A 20,506-nucleotide genomic window follows, 5' to 3' on the forward strand; every position below is an offset into this window, starting at 1 on the left:
TTCCATTTACAGAAGTATGCATGGTGAAACAACAAATTTATGAAAATGTCATTGAAGTTTTTTTCCCCCAAATAAGTACCCTGGAGGTGTTTGCAATTACTCTTAAATCAGTTATTATTCGAGAACAATACTATGCGTGTTAGAGAAGGAAAGGGGAAAAAAAAAAGGCCAGTTGATAAGGATTCAGACATTGAGTTTTTCTTCAGAGAAAGTAAATTGCCACGGAAACACACTACAGGGAATATTATATTTGAAGGGATTTCTATACTTGCAGTCAGAGAGGATCTGACTTCACTAACCGATGTGGTCATTGGTGTACACTGACAATGAAAACACTATCTACACTCATGGGTATACCTAGCTCTAGAAGTGAGACGTGATGTGAATGCATCAGGGCCTTCAAGGAAATGGGCAGAGATCCTTTAGAATTCAGCCTGGCTCTGGAAAAAGATAAAAAAAGAGGATTGAGAGGGAGAGTGGAGAGAGAGAGAGAAGGGGAGGGCAGGGAGGGAGGAAAGTAGAAGCAAAGGGCTACAAAATAGTTAAATGAATAGCTTTTTTATAGATCAAACATATTTAAAACTGCTGCTCATTTGAAGCCACAATCCCTATATAAAAACTAATGATTGGAAGTTTCTCTGAAAATTTTATCCCTTCCCTTTTTTCTCCTTGAGGCCTTCCAACTCAGAGAAAGTTTTTGTGTCTGAATTTAAGGTTATTGACCTATAGCTCCTACCCGCCAGAGCATTCCGGCAGAAGAACCTAATCTGAATCATTCAAGCAGCCAGGCAAATACGCCCATGTTTGTTCTCCCACTCCATTTCAATTCAGACCATGTAGGCAATCAATACAGAGTGTAAAATAATGAGAGCATGCTTGGATACACTTGTCTCCACAGGCCTGTGTTACCACCTCCTGAACAGCCTCATATGGTAGTGATGCTTCCACGATGACAAAATCACCACCACTTACTATGCCCACATGGAAAGTCACAGCTAGCTGGTACGTGTAGTCCATTGTTCTGTAGAGACCTGCTAATCCTCCCTCATAGAAGAATGATCCCTGATGTGTAAGAAGGGTGTGATTTTTATTTTATCTATCCTAATCAATAGTTCATAAAATGAAGATATACTGATTCAGTAATTCTTCCAAATTTATATATATTTTTAAAATAGGTATTCATCTTCATTAAACCAAAGAATTTTAACTCAAGCATTAGATTCAAAGACAGACTTAGTACACCGCTTTTTGAGACATTTGACAGTGTTGTGGCAGAGAACAGGGCAAATTCTAGTGTCTGTTTAAACTGCAGTGTGGGCAATCATCTTTTAATCCTTTGTTTTTATCTAAGATCTGAGCTGTTTGAATTGTAGTGTAAACTTGAAATGATAAGACAGAAATAAAACCACTTGAAATACTTTATAGGATGAAAGGATCCTATAAAGACCCATAAACTCCAAAAGCACTGATTGGATTTGCTTTTTGTAAACAAAATCTGGAGTTTGAGTACAGAGAATAAGACAGAGCTCCTTTCTGTCAGTATAAAGCTCTAGGAGATCTCTGTGTGTGCAATATTCTACATACTGGTAAAATTGTGGGGGGGGGGAGGGCACAATATGCAGTGCATGACAGTAGGGAAAGATTAGATCATGTCAGTAGTGTTCAGTTCTAATCTTTATTCTGTATTCATCAGTCTTAACATATTGGACAAAACAATGATTACCTCTTAGATTCTTCTCAGTAAAATAAAAATAAATTATATTTTCCCATTTTAGTGAACTAAGTTATAGATCCAATGCTCACAAAAATTTAATTACTATATAAATGGAAACTCTCAATATTTGTATTGATTGAGATCCAGACCATGTACTTAACTTTGATAAAAGACTCCATGTAAAGCCACATGAATTCACCCTCTGCAGTTCTCCTTCAGTCCTGGGTCAGGCTGAAAAGGGAGAGGTCACTCCTTAAAATTCTTATTCTAGTTAAAAATGGACAAGAACTTCACATGTATCATATTTTTCCATTCAGCTTAGAACTTGATGAGTAAAGCAGAAGCTCGTGTAGGAGTAATGTTTAACTCTATTCCACTGACCTTTTTTTTTTTAATATTTTATTTATTTATTCATGAGAGACACAGAGAGAGAGAGAGAGAGGCAGAGACACAGGCAGAGGTAGAAGCAGGCTCCACGCAGGGAGCCCGATGTGGTACTCGATCCAGGTCTCCAGGATCATGCCCTGGGCCGAAGGCTGTGCTAAACGGCTGAGCCACCTGGGTTGCCCAGACTGGTACATTTTTTTTTACCAATGACGAACTTACATTGACACATCATACCCATCCAAGGTCCATAATTACATTAAGGTTCAATCTTGGTGCTGTACATTCCATGATTTTAGACAACTAAGAAATTACATGTATCCATCATTATAGCGTCATATGGAGTATACTCACTGCCCTAAAAGTCCTCTGTATTCTTCCTGTTCATCCTCCTTTGTCCTTAAGTCCTAACAGTCACTGACTTTTTTTACTGTCTACATAGTTTTGCATTTTCCAGAATGTCGTATAGTTGGAATTATATGGTATTTAGCCTTTTTATATTGACTTATTTCAGGGCACCTGTGTGGCTGGCTCAGTCAAGTTTCTGCCTTTGGCTCAGGTCATGATCCCAGGGTTCTGGAATCAATCTCCTCATAAGGCTCCCTGCTCAGCGGGGAGCCTGCTTCTCCCTCTCCTCCAGCTCATGTTCTCACTATCTCTGTTTCTCTCCCAAATGAATAAATAATTTTTTTTTAAAAAAAGATTGACTTCTTTCACTTAATAATGTGTATTTAAGACCCCTCTCTATCTCTTCATGGCTTGATAGCCCATTTCTTTTTAGCACTGAATAATACTCTGCTCTCTGGATGTACCATATTTATTTATCAATTCATCTCCTGAAGGACACCTGGGTTGCTTCCAAGTGTTAGGAATTATGAACAAAGATACTATAAACATCCATGTGTAATGTAAGTCTTTGTAAGTTTTCAACTTCTTTGAGTAAATACCAGGGATTATAATTGTTGTATCATATGGTTAGAGTATGTGTAGTCTTGTAAGAAACTGCCACTCTGTCTTACAAAGTGGATAGACCATTTTGCATTTCCACCAGCTTTATATGAGAGCTCCTCTTGCTCCACCTCTTTGTCAGCACTTGATATTATCAGTGTTCCAGAATTTGGCCATTCAAATATGTATGTAGTGGTATTTCATTCTCGTTTTAATATGCGTTTCTCTAATGATCCATAATAAGGAACAACTTTTCATAGGCTTATTTGCCATCTATACATCACTTTGGTGAGATGTCTGTTAAGATAATTGGTGCATTTTGGGCAGCCCAGGTGGTTCAGCAGTTTAGCACCACCTTCAGCCCAGGGCGTCATCCTGGAGACCCGGGATTGAGTCCTACGTCAGGCTCCTGCATGGAGTCTGCTTCTCCCTCTGCCTGTGTCTCTTCCTTTCTCTCTCTGTGTGTCTCTCATGAATAAATAAAATGTTAAAGAAAAAAAAAGATAATTGGTCCATTTTATGATAAGTTTCTGTTCTTATTGTTGAGTTTAGTTTTTTATATACTTTGGATAGCCGTTCTTCATTGAAGTATGTCTTGTAAATATTTCATCCCTCTCTGTGGGATTCTCTCTCTCTCTCTTTTTTTTTTTTTGTAACCATTCTTTTTAAAAAATTATTATTATTGGAGTTCAATTTGCCAACATTTAGCATAACACCCATTGCTCATCCCACCAAGTGCCCCCCTCAGTGCCCATCACCCAGTCACCCCAACCCCCCACCCACCTCCCTTTCCACTACCCCTTGTTCGTTTCTCAGAGTTAGGTGTCTCTCAGGTTTTGTCACCCTCACTGATATTTTCACTCCTTTCACTTTATTCCCTTTCACTAATTTTTTTTTAATATTTTATTTATTTATTCCTGAGAGACAGAGAGAGAGAGAGGCAGAGACACAGGCAGAGGGAGAAGCAGGCTCCATGCAGGGAGCCCGATGTGGGACTCGATTCCAGGTCTCCAGAATCATGCCCTGGACTGAAGGCGGCGCTAAACCGCCGAGCCACCAGGGCTGCCCCCCCTTTCACTAATTTTTATATTCCCCAAATGTTGAGACCATATAATCTTTGTCCTTCTCCAATTGACTTATTTTACTCAGCATAATACCCTCCAGTTCCATCCATGTCAAAGCAAATGGTGGGTATTTGTCGTTTCCAATGGCTGAGTAATATTCCATTGTATACATAGACCACATCTTCTTTATCCATTCATCTTTCGATGGACACCAAGGCTCCTTCCACAGTTTGGCTATTGTGGACATTGCTGCCATAAACATTGGGGTGCAGGTGTTCCGGCATTTCACTGCATCAGTATCTTTGGGGTAAATCCCCAGCAGTGCAATTGCTGGGTCATAGGGCAGGTCTATTTTTAACTCTTTGAGGAATCTCCACAGAGTTTTCTGTGGGATTATCTTTCACAGAGCATAAGTTTTCGATTTTAATCAAATCCAGCTAATCAAATACATAGTTTGTGGATTGTGCCTTTGGTGTTGTATCTAACAAGGGATCTTCAAACCCAAGGTCATCTCGATTTTCTAATATTTTGTCTTCTAGGAGTATTATGGTTTTGCATTTTACAATTAGGTCTGTAACCTATTTTGAGCTAATTTTTATGAAGGATATGAAATCTGTGCCTACATTCATTGTTTGCATATGGCTATCCTATTCTGGCACTATTTGTGAAAAGATTATCATTTCTCGATTGTGTTGACTTTGCAGTTTTGTCAAAAATCATGTGACTATATTTACAGCAGTCTATTTCTGAGCACTCTGTTCTGTTCCACTGATTTATTTTCTGTTCTTTCACCAATACCAAACACTTTCCTGTTTACTGTTCCTTTATAGTAAGTCTTGAAGTCAGGTAGTGTCAGTCCTCCAACTTTATTCTTCTCCTTCAAGATGCTTAGGAATTCTCTGTTAGATCAATTAGTAGTAAGAAAATTTTCTAAAACTATAAATAAAATAAAATAGTTTGTATTTTGCTTTCACTTAGTCCTCTGATGTTTTCCCTTCTTTATGTACAGCCAAGTTGATGGCCTATTCTTTTTCCCATCTCTCTAAAGAATTTCTAACACTTCTTGCAAGTCACAACTACTGGCAACAAATTCCCTCAATTTTTGTTTGCCTGAGAATATATTTCTCCTTCACTTTTAAAAGATAATTTCACAGAGTACAGAATTCTAGCTTAGTGGGTTTTTTTTTTTAATTTTCTCTCAACACCTTAATATTTCACTGTCTTGTTTGAATGGTTATTTTTTGTTTTTGTTTTTAAGATTTTTTATTTATTTCTTTATTTGAGAGAGAGAGAGCACCAGTGGGAGGGTAGATATAAGAAGGGCAAAGGGAGAGGGAGAAGCAGACTCCCTACTGAGCAGGGAACCCAATGCAGGACTCAATCCCAGGACTCTGGGATCATGACCTGAGCCGAAGGCAGACACTCAACTGACTGAGCCACCCAGGCACCCCTGGATGGCTTCTTAGGAGAAGTCATCTGTATTTATTATCTTTCTCTATATGCAAGGTGTTTTTAGTCTCTAGCTTCTTTAGGAAATTTTTATCTTTTTTTTATAGTTTAAAAATAATATGTCTAGGTTTTAGCATTTATCTTGCTTGGTGTTCTCTGAGCTTCCTACATCTGTGGTTTGGTATCAGACATTAACTCGCAGAAACTCTGTCATTACTATATTAATAGTCTCTTCCTTTATCTCTTGTTTCTCCTTCTAGTTTTCCCATTATACATGTGATTCCTTTGTGGTTGTCCTGTGGTCCTTGTATATTCTGTTGTGGGTTGTTGGTGGTTTGTTGGTTTGTTTGTCTGTTTTCAGTCTTTCTTTGCTTTTCAGTTTTGGAGGTTTCTGTTGATCTATCCTAAAGCTTAGAATCATGCCTCAGCTGTGTTCTATCTACTGGTCAGATCATCAAAAGTATCCTTTACTTGTTTGTATTTTTTTTATAACATTTCCTTTTGTTTTTTCTTAGGATTTCCACCTCTCTACTTATAACACCCATCTGTTCTCACATGCTGTCTACTTTAAACATTAAAGTTCTTAGAATATTTATTGTAGTTGTTTTAAATTATTAATCTCATCCCCACTATGTCTGGTTTTGATGCTTGCTCTATCTCTTCAAATTGTGGGTTCTGTCTTTTGGTATACCTTGTAACTTTCTGACAGCCAGGCATGATATACTGGGTAAAAGGAACCTCTGTAAATAAGTCTTTAGTAATGTGGTGATAAGTGTGTGGAGGGGAGCTAAGTGCTTTATAGTGTTATAATGAGGATTCAATTTCTTAGTAAGCCTATGCCTCTAAACTCACAAGTACTTCTCAGGATTTTTCCCCCTCACATGATGTGAAACAGATGGTTGAAAATAGGCTGTTGCTTTGTATTTCTCTTTTCTCTTTTGGAAGGCTAGAGCTATGTTGGTTACTTCCCTTCCCCCAGGTCAGTTAGGCTCTGATAAAGTCCTAGCAAGTTAGACTTTAATTAACAGATTCCTCTGGGGATAGATCTTGTTAAGAAAAACAGAATACCTGGGTATTTCAAATCGTTGCTTTTTCCTTCCCCCTGCAAGGAATGAAGGCTTTTTACCTGGTACTTGCTGTTGAGAACCTGCTCTACCTCCTGGAGATAGAAAAAAAAAAAAAAAGTGAATGCTTCCCCATGACTGGTTTCTTTTGTAGTTTTTAACTCTCAAATTTGTCTATTCTGAGGATCTAGTGCTTTGTCAATTACAGATCTGGTTTTCCTACTCTTGCCTACCTGACTCTGGTTCCCATGGAGGTTTCAGCTGGTGAGTTTCTGCTCTGGTAAGCTGTAGTTTTCTGTATTTGCCTGTCAATTTCTCCAAATTTAGGTCTAAGAGTTTGCACTGTGACCTCACTTTTCTTATGAATCTAAGAATAATTGTTGATTTTTTCAATTTGTTTGGCTTTTTACATGTTTTCAAGTCAGAATGACAACCCTAATCTCCTTACATGCAGAACCAGAAACCAGAAGTTCCAATATCTGTTTTTTTTTAATTAATTCAAATACCTAGAAATCCATAAAGGCAACTAAGAGTTGGGGAACAAGAAATTTGAGGGAAGTTAAATGAGGAGATTTAAGCCCAAGAATTAGAATTACTTTTCTCTCTGAAGCATTTGCCAATTTGCAAGAAGCAGCCTACAAGTTGAGGAGCATAGCAGTTTCCATCAGTCTCAAAGAGCTGAGGGTATAACCATTGGAGTTTAAGTCACACTATGATAAAAATCCCATTTATGTAGATTATATTTTCAGTTGATACTCTTGACTAATCATATAGTATTAAGGGAAAAAAAGACAGGCAAACTTAGCCAGAAACCCTGTATCTGATCAATTCATTCTCAGCTTGTGCTGAAATTCTTTCCCTAGCCTAAAGTAAATTCCTATTGAAAGATAACATCAGCAGAGCCTCAAATTATCTCAATAAGTTTTTTTTTAAATATATAACAGTTGGCATTCAATCAAAGTGCATCAAAATCAACAGAAATCAAAAGAAAGTAAGTGATCAATTAAACTTACGAACAATAATAATCCATGAAATATAAAAGAAATGTACAATATGGAAAAACTCACAATGACAAAATTAATCTTTCAAAAATTAACAGAAAATTCCTATAGCAAGGAAGAGGAAAAGGAAGAGAAGTGGAGGGAGGGAAGAAGGAGGAAGTGGAGGAGGAATGAAAGAAGATAGTGAAGGAGAAAAAGACACAGAAACTGAGTGGAGGAGGGAGGAAAAAAGACAGAGAAAAAACTAAAAATTAGGAGTAAAAAGAATGAAAGGTGGCCCCACAGGTATTAAATATATATTATATAATTTAAATAACTTTATATAAAAAATTTGAAAATTAGAATAAAAATAGAAAATTTTCAGAAAAATCACTAACTTTGAATACTGTTAAATTTATTAAGGAAACTGAATCTTTATTTCTCAAAAGAGAGGAAGAAAAATCTTCCCAGAAATCTTCCAGGTCTGAATGGCTTCTGTGAGAAATCCTTGCAAATGGCTAAGAAAGTGATAGCACCAATCATGCACCAATTCTTTCTAGAAAAAATATTAATGATTTCCAATTCTTTCTATGAGATCAAAATAAGCTACAGTAAAATTCTTAAAAGATTTTTAAAAAAATTCTTAAAAGATTCCATCTAAAAGAATAACAATATAACATAATCATCATCATCATCATCTTAACAAAATTCATGTAAAACTTTTAAATACTGAGACTAAATAAACACGTGTGGTGGGAATATTGGAAATAAGTTGTCCTTTCCACATTAGCTATAATCAATGTAACTACAATAAAAAGCCAAACAAGTCTTGGTAATTGACAAAATATTCTAAATTATATTAAAATGCCAAAAGGCCAAGAATTATCAAGACAATCTTGAAGAAAACAAAGTCAAAGATCTCTTATTATCAGAAATTATGCTTTATTACAATATCTAATATGTAAAACACTGTGGGTTTTGACACAAAGAAAGTCAAATAAATTAATGGGTCAAAATAAAGTATCCAGAACATGCATATGAGCACTTGATTTATGATGAAGGATGCATTACAAAGTCATGGGAAAAGGATGTTCTTTGATCCAACAATGGTGCTGGGTAAATGGGATAGCCATATGTGAAACATTATGTCAGCCCCTTACCACACCATATACAAATGTCAATGCCAACTGCATTAACTCCATTGTAGATTTAAAACTGAAAAATAAAACCAGAAGCTTTTTTGTAGATAACATAAAAAGATTCCTTCTTTTTCTTAGTAAGATAAGCAAATAATTCTTAAATAGGACGCAAAATATATGAACTATAAAGAAAATATTGATACATTAAACTATAATATATTGAAATACAATGTATTTAACATATAGAGTAAAATTACAAACCACAAACTAGAAGATATTTGCAGTACATACATCTGACAAAAAATTCTATTCAAAATAAATAAAGATCTCTGAGAAAGAAAACCTAATTTTAAAAAGTACAGAAAACAGGAAGAGAAAGCATAAAGAGAAAATAGGTTAAAAAAAAAACTTTAAAAAATTGCTCCAAATTCAGTTCTCAGGGAAATGCAAGGTAAAATGTCAACATTATACAATCAAAAAAAAAAAAAAAAAAAAAAAAACCACTAAACAGCTAAATGAAAGTAAAATGTAGTAACAATTACTGTACCATTTACTTTTCTACCAAAAATGTGTGCTGGTTTCATATTTTCCACATTCTTGTTAACATTTGTTGTTTTCAACTTTTTAAATTTTAGCTATTCAGATGAGTGGATAATGAAAACATATTATGGATTAATTCTCACGTCCTTGATGACTAATAAACTGAAATAAATTGAACACTTTTTCATGTGAAATAATCATCTATTTTTCCAGACATACTTCTTTATACTATATTGTACAAATAATTTACAGGACCTTTCTGCCAGTGAAAACAACTCACCAAAATGAAAAATAGGAAGAAAAAAATCCAGTATTTATTTTCCTTTTACCTCATGTATACACAAAAGTAAATATACAGTGAATTAATTATTTTATGTGTGGGAAAATAAGATAACAAGAGGTTAAATATTATAATTCTGTTTTTATGTAAGTAATAAATTAAGTGTCCATCAATAGATAAATAAAGACAATGTGATACATATTACTTGCCCATAAAAAAGGGATAAGGTCTTGACATTTGTGACAACATGGATGGACCTAGAGGGTATTATTTTAAGCAAAATAAGTCAGACAGAAAAAGACAAATACCATACCACTTCACTTAAATATAGAATCGAAAAAACAAAACAAATAAACAAACAAACAAAAAGCAAAATCAGACCTACAAATATAGATAACAAACTGATGGTTGCCACGGGGGAGGGGAGTAGAGGGATGGCAAAATGGGTGAAGGGAAGTGAGAGATTCAGGCTGCCAGTTATGGAAGAAGTCATGGGAATAAATGGTACAATATAGGGAATATGGGCAGAGTTATTGTAATAGAATTGTATGGCGATGGATGGTAGTTACACTTGTGATGAGTATGGCATAACATATAGAGTTGTTGAATCCCTATGTTGTGTACCTGAAACTAATGTTGCATTGTGTGATAACTAAATTCAAAAGAGAAAAGAAAAGAAAAAAAAAACAGTCTTTCTGTGATGGAGTTAAGTTAGACAAGTAAAATGTTATAACTTTCTTTTTATTCATAGAATTTATTTATGTTTAAGCTTATTTAAAGTTTATTGTTGTGTAAACTGCATATCAACTTTATTTTTGAGAGTCTAAACTTAGTTCTTTATAGCTTGATAAGAGGTCTATGAGATGCCACAATATATTAACTATTAAGTCACCCAGTGGTGTTAATATACCCACTACTGATCTACTAACTCATTCAAAAAATATTATTTACACTATTTGAAAGCTGCTAATTTACACAGAGAGGAGAAAAAATATAAGACTCGGTAGAAAATAAAACAGAACAAACATGTGATCTGCAGTCTATATAATTTAAATAAACAACCTAAAATAACGCAAATAACATCCCCCGAAGACAAAATATTTTGTTCCTTCTTTTTGATTATTGTTATTCATGAATGATTTTAAAACATGTGTCTACCTGGAAATATCCTGCAAATATTATGTTAATACAATAGAAATAAAACACAATTTTTACTTCTTGGGTTTAAAAGAGTTTTATTGAGTCTACCTTCCATTTTCATTAGTAAACTATAGAAAATAACATGTGTAATTATCGCAGCAGAATAACTAAACAACAAACATCCCTATAATCTCATTTACTATTAAGGTATTCCCTGGAATAAAATTAATATTTCTTATATGGTTAAAATCAATAAGACAAATCATAAGACATATTGTTAATAGTAACTTTGATTCAGACACTCCCAAATTGCAGATTATGTGTGTACGTATGTATATAACATACATACATTCATTCATCTACTTATCATTCATTCATTCATCTACTTATCAAATATGTATTTAACAATAGCCGTAATAAATGCTGAGAACCATATATACAAATCTTCATGGAACTTTTATGATTTAGGTAATCATAAAATCCAAAATGAATATGCTAAATTTGATATCTCTGACCATACTAACATACTCAGCATCTACACTTAATAGGTTAATTTGTGTACTTTAGACCTCTTTTATTTCTGAAATAAATCTAAGAGCTATCTCTATTTTTTTTGAAGACCAATGAAGAGCATGACAATCTACTCTTTTCATATAACTACAGAGAAGACACACTGAAAATTTGATTCAATTTCTTAAATTTCAGATTATTTTCTCACCACCTGCCTTAGGTGATCTAATATAGCCTGTGGGATTAATTCTCAACTGTTAGCTTCTTAAAAGAAAACCTTGTTTTCATGGACTTTATATTCTACTGATTCATCAAAAATGCAAGTGAATTGAGATGTTTACCAAATGTACTGTTGAAAGAATTTTTTTAAATGACTTCTAAGCTCCTCCCTAACTGAAATTTTGACACAGAAAATTTTAACCAGAAATATGTCCACTTACTAATAGTAATAAGTGCAAATATTTAACACATTTTTATTTGTTTGACTTTTATTCCTTCATAAAAATTAAACGGAAGAGTTTCTTTAAAGTATAACTAATTTCACCTCATATATATTGATAATATATTTCCAGACTTGAGTCACCCATTTTTCATCTAATAAGTGTGATCCTGCTAAAAGTCTGCTGGAAGTTAGGATTACTGAAAGATTGCACATTCGACTCTCTTCTTTGAGAATTGTATTTCAAGGCATTTTTGATTGAATTATGCATATAACTCAATTCTCCTTTTCCTAATTTGTAATTTCAAAAATTAAAAAGAATTAACCAGCAGGGTGCCTGCCTGGTTCATTTAGAAGAGTGTGGAACTCTTGATCTTGGAGCCATGAGTTTAAATCCCATATTGGGTATAGAGATTACTTAAAAATGAGAGAAAAGCAAAGAAAAGAATGGAAAGAGGTGAAGAAAAAGGAAAAGAAAAGAATTAGCTAGCAAGACAGGTAAGGCAATTTCCTTCAGCAAAGGAGAAGTAAATATAATTATGTATAAATAAATATACATCTCTTTCAATATCACCCAAGTGTCTGTTAAAAATGAAGATTCCCAGTCTTCAGGCCTGATAAATTAGATCTTATAAAATCTGTTAGTGGCAAAGCTAGGAATAAAATTTTTATGTCCCACCTTCTGGTACTATGTTTTATTCTTTCATTCTTCTTTCATTCCAAATGAAGTATCCATATTTTTTGGTGCAAAGTGTTTTAAAGATGTCAGTTTCATTGTTATCAATACAAAGGCACTGTAAAGTGCAGATAGGATCAAAGTATTTCTGAATCTACATATGTTCATTGAAACTTTTCATTCTCTTGAATTTACCATAATTCCTTCATAGAGCAGGATGTGTGTACGAGGGTATTTGAATTACCCAAATCCAGACCTTCTAAGGTTTCTCTGTAATTTAACTTGATGAAATATTTTTAAATACCTAATTTCATGTGATTTCTTACTAATCTTCCCTTTCCAAGTTCATGGAAAGGTAAAAATGAAAGCATTTATTTATTTGTATTATAGTACACTTAAGATATCAAAATTTTCTAATGAAATATTTCAGTAGCATTGGGATAAAATTGGTGTCCAACACAAATCAACAAAGTACTGAGGAGAAGAAAAGAAAGAATATTTCTGACAAACAAGACCCCAGTTAACATCAGTGTTAATGATTTTATTTTAAAAATGTAGATGGATGATCATTGGCAGTCTAATTAAAGCTCAGATGAGGTCTTTAAGGAGCAAAAACTCAAGTTTTTGAGAGATAAAGACTTCACAGAGAATCACTGAGAATCCTGTCCTTAATAACTAAATTAACCATAAGTTCGAATACTACACACTAATTTCTGTAATGGTCTACAAAAAAAAAATTAGAAAAAAACTGAAGTGTATTTTTAAAATGATTAATTCAGCACACGTATTTTTTCCTTACTTGGAAATTGATTTAATGAACAATTAAAATAATGTTTCCTGGGAATCCCTGGGTGGCTCAGTGGTTTAGTGTCTGCCTTAGGCCCAGGGCATGATCCTGGAGTCCTGGGATCTAGTCCCAGGTCAGGCTCCCTGCATGGAGCCTGCTTCTCCCTCTGCCTGTGTCTCTGCCTCTCTCTCTCTCTCTCTCTGTCTTTCATGAATAAATAAAATCTTAAAAAAATAAAATAAATAAAATAAAATAAAATAAAATAAAATAAAATAAAATAAAATAATAAAATAAAATAAAATAATATTTCCTGTTCTGATTAGGTAATGTTCTTAATAAATTATCCTGCTTCTCATCATTTGTTCATATTCTTCCCTATGTGTTTTATCATGATGTACAAACATTTAGAAGAAATTATTTTTTTTTTTTAAGTTTTTTTTTTTTTTATTATTTATGACAATCACACACACACACACACAGAGAGAGAGAGAGGCAGAGACACAGGCAGAGAGAGAAGCAGGCTCCATGCACCGGGAGCCCGATGTGGGACTCGATCCCGGGTCCCCAGGATCGCGCCCTGAGCCAAAGGCAGGCGCCAAACCGCTGCGCCACCCAGGGATCCCCTACATTTAGAAGAAATTAAGTTCTAAACTCCTACATATCTTTTTGAAATATATCCCAGTTATATTTAAAGTTCTTTTGTATATTCTTTTGTCTTAAAAGGATGGAGAATATGGATGGTAAACTAGATGTATTATGAATACTTCAGGGTTAAAACTGTGTGGAATATTACATACCCATAAAAAGGATGAGATTATGCCATCTGAGACAACATGGATGGACATAGAGGGTATTATGCTAAGTGAAACAAGTCAGACTGAGAAAGACAAATACCACATGATTCTACTCATAAATGGAATCTAAAAATATGAATAAAAAAACAAAAGGCAAAATCAGAACTATAAATACAGAAAACAAACTGATGGTTTGTCATTCAACAAAATGGGTGGAGGGAGTAGTAGATACAGGCTTCTAATCATGGGAATAAAAAGGAGAGCATAAGGAACATGGTCAATGATTTTGTAATAGTGATATAATGGTAGCTACCCTTGGGGTAGCTATATCTGTGGTAAACACAGCAAATGTATAACTTGTCAAATCATTATGTTGTACACTTGAAACTAATGTAACATTGTATCAACTATACTCAAATTTTAAAAAATAAATAAATGATAATAAAAACAAAGTAAAAAATGAAGTAAACAAAACAAAGTATATGTGAACTCACAATGAATATTATTCAGGGAAGCTGCACATAAAATGAATACAAAAAATAAAATAGCTCAATAAAAATTTATTGAGCAACTGCCAATATCTAAGATAAGTCCTTCAATACAGAAAGTATTTAATAAATTATTCTTTAACTGGTTTAAAAATAGAATTTCACATAGCAGCTTTATGCAAGTCACTATGTGAATACTTAAATCCAATAATATTCCCCAAAACATAATTTTAGACATAATAATATGAGTAAGGAAACTGGAGTTAGAGTTGCCAAGGATCCCTAGAGCTAAACAAGGCTGCAAACCCAAGTCTATAGACTCCAAAGACCACAAGGGATCTACTATTCTACACTTCCTCTCTTTAAGGGAGGATAATACATAAGGTATTTCAAAAGAAAATATTTAGGACTCCATCACAAAAATTTAAGCCCTAAAAATCTAGAAAAAGTATCACCCAGAATAACTAGACATTTTTGGCTGGTTTTTAAACCTAGCTTCAACACCCCTGATGCCCCTGCTAGATACCACACTGTTTTCTGTTCTGGCTTCCTCATTATCATTTCTTGATCAGCCCTATTGTTTAAGCTCAGTATCTCCCCTTGTTTTATGTGGGTCTTTCATATTCCAATTCTCTACAACCTAACTTCAGCCAAATTTTATCTTTTAATCACTCTATGCCTGCTCTTTACCCTCCTTAAAAAAGAAGGATAATACTGATAATGCATCATCAACCTATGGCTGTAGGTTCACATAGCTGATGTACTAATATAGTAGTACTTAGCTACATAAGTAATTTTGTAAGCATATTTCTGGTTTTCACACATTTGCCCAAGGATTCTAAGCATTTAAATCTGAATTAGATTTTATTAAGTACTTTCTGCATTCAAGAGAGTACCAGGGATAGACAATGTAAATGATATGATCCATCTGAGATTGTATTCAATATAGATGGAAATATACAAATATATATATATATATATATATATATATATATATACAGTTGATGCTTGATTAATGTGGAGGTTAGATGTTGCATATAACTTTGGTCTCTACAACAACTTAACTACTAATAACCTACTGTTGACCCAATGCCTCACCAATAACATAAAATTTTGATTAACACATATTTTGTATGTTCTATGTATTACTTACTGTATTCCTACCATGAAGTAAGATAGAGGAAAGAAAATGCTATTAATAAAATCATAAGGAAGAGAAAATACATCTACATAACTGAACTATATGAAAGATGTATAAGTGAACCCACATAGTTCAAACTCATGCTGTTCAAGAGTCAACTGTATATACAAAATGTGAGCATAATGAAATTTCATTTAAAATTATATAATGTGCTGGACAGGGGGAAGATGGCAGAAGAGTAGAGGACATGTGTTTCATCTGGTCCCTTGAATTCAACTAGTCATCTATCAAATCATTCTGAACACCTGTGAATTCAACCTGAGATCTAAGAAAAGAATTGCTGGAATTGTACAAGTAGAAAAACAACTACTTTTTTGTAAGGTAGGTGGTGTGGAGACATGAATCTGAAGGGTTATATGGGAAGATAAACCACGGGTGGGGGAGCCTCCATAAACCTGCTACTGAAAAGTGATATAACAGTGGAGCACAGAATCAGAACTTTTAGAAGTCTGCTCCTGTGAGGGACATCACTGCCTGAAATGTGCTCAGGTGGCAAAACAGGGCAGTATCTTCTAGGTGGGACAGTGTGTTCCCAGGATCCCCAGAGACACAGAAAGAATGGGAGTGTGTAAGTTCAGCAGAGTTCCCAAGTATTGGAGTGGGGGAAGCTGTCTAGAGTTAGTAAGCCCCAGAGTGGCCTCTCATTTAGGTGTTGCCATAAACCATGAACTGCAGCAGGATTGGCAACTGCTCTGCAAGCAGGGGCCCAGCAAGCAACAATCCCTGGGAGATGCTGCTCCTTCCCAGGGAGGAGCAGTGTGGGTACACACACAAACAGGTAACTGCTCCCTGAGCAAGGGCCCAGTGAGCCCCAGGGCCATGGGGAGACCTCTCTCCCTCTTCTTGGAGAATCAGCAGAGGTGCACACTGCAGGAATCTGCAGAGTTTAGCACACACAAAGGTGCTTAACTGCTTTTCCCTGAGAGTGCACTGAAGAATGGGAGCTGAGATCTTGGTTGGTCTATGGGGCTGGAGATTGGGGCACCACCATTTTACTTTTTTTTTTTTTTCATTCTCAAAAGCAGCATGGAAAACCTCCAGGGAACAAAAGCTATGTAAAGCAACATGAAGCAGCTTATACCTTGCCCCCTAGCACAGGATGGTGCAACTCCCCCCACACAAATACACCTGAGAATCAGTGCACCAGGCTCTTTCCCTAGAAGACCAGCAGGAACATTTTTTTTAAGTCTTTTTTAAATTTTCATTTTTACATTTAAATTTTATAAATAAATTTTATAACTATTCTCCATTTTTGGCTTCCTTTCACTGTATTCAATGTTATTTTGTGTGTGTGTGTGTGTGTGTGTGTGTGTGTGTGTGTGTGTACACACACAATTTTGGAATTAGTGGTCCTCTAACAAACAGACCAAAATACACCCAGGACCAACTGGACCACACTATTTTATCCACCTATGTAATTCTATTCTCTCTTTTCCCTATCTTTTTTCTTTGCTTTTTTGGTTTCTGACTTCTTCAGATATGTCTACTGTGTATTTTGCTGAGCTCACGATTGATATTTTTTTATTTTGTCTCTTGTTCACCTAATCCTTTCTGGACAAACTGACTAAGGAGAAATTCACAGCAAAAGAAGAATCAGAAGGGATCCCTGGGTGGCTCAGCAGTTTAGTGCCTGCCTTTGGCCCAGGGCACAATCCTGGAGTCCCGGGATCGAGTCCCGCCTTGGGCTCCTGGCGTGGAGCCTGCTTCTCCCTCCTCCTGTGTCTCTGCCTCAATCTCTCTCTCTCTCTCTCTCTGTCTATCATAAATAAATAAATAAATAAATAAATAAATAAATAAATCTTAAAAAAAGAAAGAAGAATCAGAGGTAAATACTTTCTGCCATAGACCTAACCAATATGGATATAAGTAAAATGTCAGAAATAGAATTCAGAATAATTATTATAAAGCTACTAGCTGGGCTTGGAAAAAAGCATAAAAGACACTAGAGAATCTCTTAGTGTAGAAATTAAATATAACCAGGCCAAAATAAAAAAAAAACACTTTAACTGAGATGCAGTCTACAATGGTTTCTCTAACCTCTAGGGTAAGTGAGACAGGAGAGATTCAGTGACATAGAAGACAAAATGATGGAAAGAAAGGAAGCTGAGGAAAAGAGAGAAACAATTAAACAAACAAACATAAGGGGAGGCTTTGAAAAATCAGCAATACATTAAAGTGAAATAATATTAGAATTCTTGGGGTCCCAGAGGAAGAAGAAAGAAAAAGAGAGGGACAGAAGGTATATTTGAGCAAGTCAAGCTGAAAATTTCCCTAATCTAGGTACAGAAACAGGCATTCAAGTCCAGAAGGTAAGAGAACACCCCTCAAAATCAATTAAAATAGATCAATACCCTGACATATGATATGAAGCTTGCACATTTCAGAGATAAAAAGAAAATCTTGAAAGCAGCTGGAGACAAGAGGTTCTTAATGTACAAGGGCAGGAACATTAGATTGGCAGAAAACCTATCCACAGAGACCTGATAGGCCAAAAAGGACTGGTATGATATATTCAGGGTACTAAATGAGAAAAATGTGTATCCAAGAATACTTTATCCAGCAAGGTTGTCATTCAGAATGAAAGGAGAGATAAAGAGATTCCAGGGCAAACACAAACGTAAAGAATTTGTGATCACTAAACTATCCCTGCAACCAATATTAAAGGAGATCCTATAAGTGAAGAGAGAGGCCAAAATAAATATAGACCAGAGAAAAACAGAAACAATATATAGAAATGGAGACTTTACAGGTAATACAATGGCACTAAATTCATATCCTTCAATAGTTACTCTGAATGTAAATGGGCTAAATGATCCAGTCAAAAGACACAGGGTATCAGACTGGATAAAAAAGAAAAACCTCCATATGCTGTCTATAAGAGACTTATTTTATACCCAAAGACACCTTCAGATTGAAAGTGAGGGGATGAAGATATATTTATCATGCTAATGAACATCAAAAGAAAGCTGGGGTAGCAATTGTTATATCAGATATATTAGATTTTAAACCAAAGACTGTAGTAAGGGAGGAAGAGGGACACTATATCATACAGCAAGGGTTTATCCAACAAGAAGACCTAACAAGTACAAATATTTATGCTCCTAACTTGGGAGCAGCCAATTATATAAACTAGATAATAACAAAATTAAAGAAACACATTGATAATAATACAATAATAGATTATTTTAACAGCCCACTCACAGCAATGGACAGATTATTTCAGTAGAAAACTAACAAGGAAACAAAGGCTTTGAATGACACACTGGACCAGATGGACTTCAAAGATATATACAGAGCATTCCATCCTAAAGCAACAGAATACACATTCTTCTTGAGTGCACATGGAACATGCTCCAGAATAGATCACATACCAGGTCACAAATCAGTTCTCAAACAGTGCCAAAAGACTGAGATTATTCCTGTATATTTGTAGATCATAATGCTTTGAAACTTGCACTCAATCACAGGAGGAAATTTGGAAAGAACTCAAATATTTGGATGTTAAAGATCATCCAACTAAAGAATAAATGGGTCAAGCACTAAATTAAAGAAGAATTTTAAAAATTAATGGAAACAAATGAAAACACAACTATTCAAAACATGTGGGATGAAGCAAAGGCAATCCTAAGAGGGAAGTATATAGGAATACAAGCCTTACTCAAAAAATTAGAAAAGCCTCAAATACACATGCTAACTTTACACATAACAGAGCTGGAGAAAGAACAGCAAATAAAACCTAAGCCAAGCAGGAGAAGAGAAATAATAAAGATTAGAGCAGAAATCAATGAAATACAAACCAAAAGAACAGTAGAATAAATCAATGAAACTAGAACTTGGTTCTTTGAAAGAATTAATACAATCAATAAACCCCTAGCCAGACTTATCACAAAAAAAAAAAAGAGAGAGAGAGAGAGAGAAAGAACCCAAATTAATAAAATCATGAATGAAGGATGAGACATGATGACCAACACCAAGGAAACAAAATTTTAGGAACATATTATGTACAACTATATACCAACAAATTAGGTAATCTGGAAGAAATGGATGCATTCCCAGAAAATTATAAACTACCAGACTGAAGAAGAAATACAAAACCTGAACAGACCCATAACCAGCAAGGAAATTGAAGTAGTAATCAAAAATATCTCAACAAAGTCCCAACATCCAAAGGTGGATGGCTTTCCAGGGGAATTCTACCAAACAGTGAAAGAAGTAATACTTATTCTTCTAAGGCTGTTTCAAAAAATAGAAATGGAAAGAAAACTTGCAAACTTGTTCAATGGGGCCAGAATTAACTTGATCCCAAAGCCAAAGATCCTACCAAAAAGGAGAATTACAGACCAATATCCTGATGAACATGGATACAAAAATTCTTAACAAGATACTAGCCAATAGGATCCAGCAGTAATTAAAAGGATTATTCACCATGACCAACTGGTATTTATTTCTGGGCTGCAAGGATGGTTCAATACATGAAATAAATCGGTGTGATACATCGCATTGAGAAAAGAAGGGACAAGAATCATATGATTCTCTCAAGTGATACAGAAAAAGCATTTGCCAAAATACAGCTTCCCTTCTTGATTAAAACTCTCCATAGTGTAGGGATAGAGAGAACATACCTCAATATCATAAAAGCTGTATATGAAAAGCCCACATCAAGTATCATTCTCAGTTGGAAAAAGCAGAGCTTTTGTTGTGATCAGGAACACAACAGAATAGGGTAACTGGGCTAAGGGCATTAAAGAGGGCACTTGATGTAATGAGCACTGGGTGTTATATTATATACTGGCAAATTGAATGTAAATAAATAAATAGATAGATAAATAATACATTTTAAAAAAGGATTACAACAGGAATGTCCATGCTCACCGCTTTTGTTCAACATAGTACTAGAAGTCCTGGCCTC

At 34.8% G+C, this 20,506-nt stretch overlaps 1 long non-coding RNA gene across 1 annotated transcript; it reads left to right on the top strand.

The window, feature by feature from the left end:
* Positions 1-895: 895 nt before the first annotated feature.
* Positions 896-16,764, top strand: LOC144304354 (uncharacterized). Its single transcript, XR_013371254.1, has 4 exons — positions 896-1,002; positions 6,832-6,887; positions 15,758-15,918; positions 16,623-16,764. It is a non-coding gene; the product is annotated as an uncharacterized LOC144304354 (long non-coding RNA).
* Positions 16,765-20,506: the final 3,742 nt, after the last annotated feature.

Source organism: Canis aureus, chromosome 33 (assembly GCF_053574225.1).
Source record: "Canis aureus isolate CA01 chromosome 33, VMU_Caureus_v.1.0, whole genome shotgun sequence".
Taxonomy (NCBI): domain Eukaryota; kingdom Metazoa; phylum Chordata; class Mammalia; order Carnivora; family Canidae; genus Canis; species Canis aureus.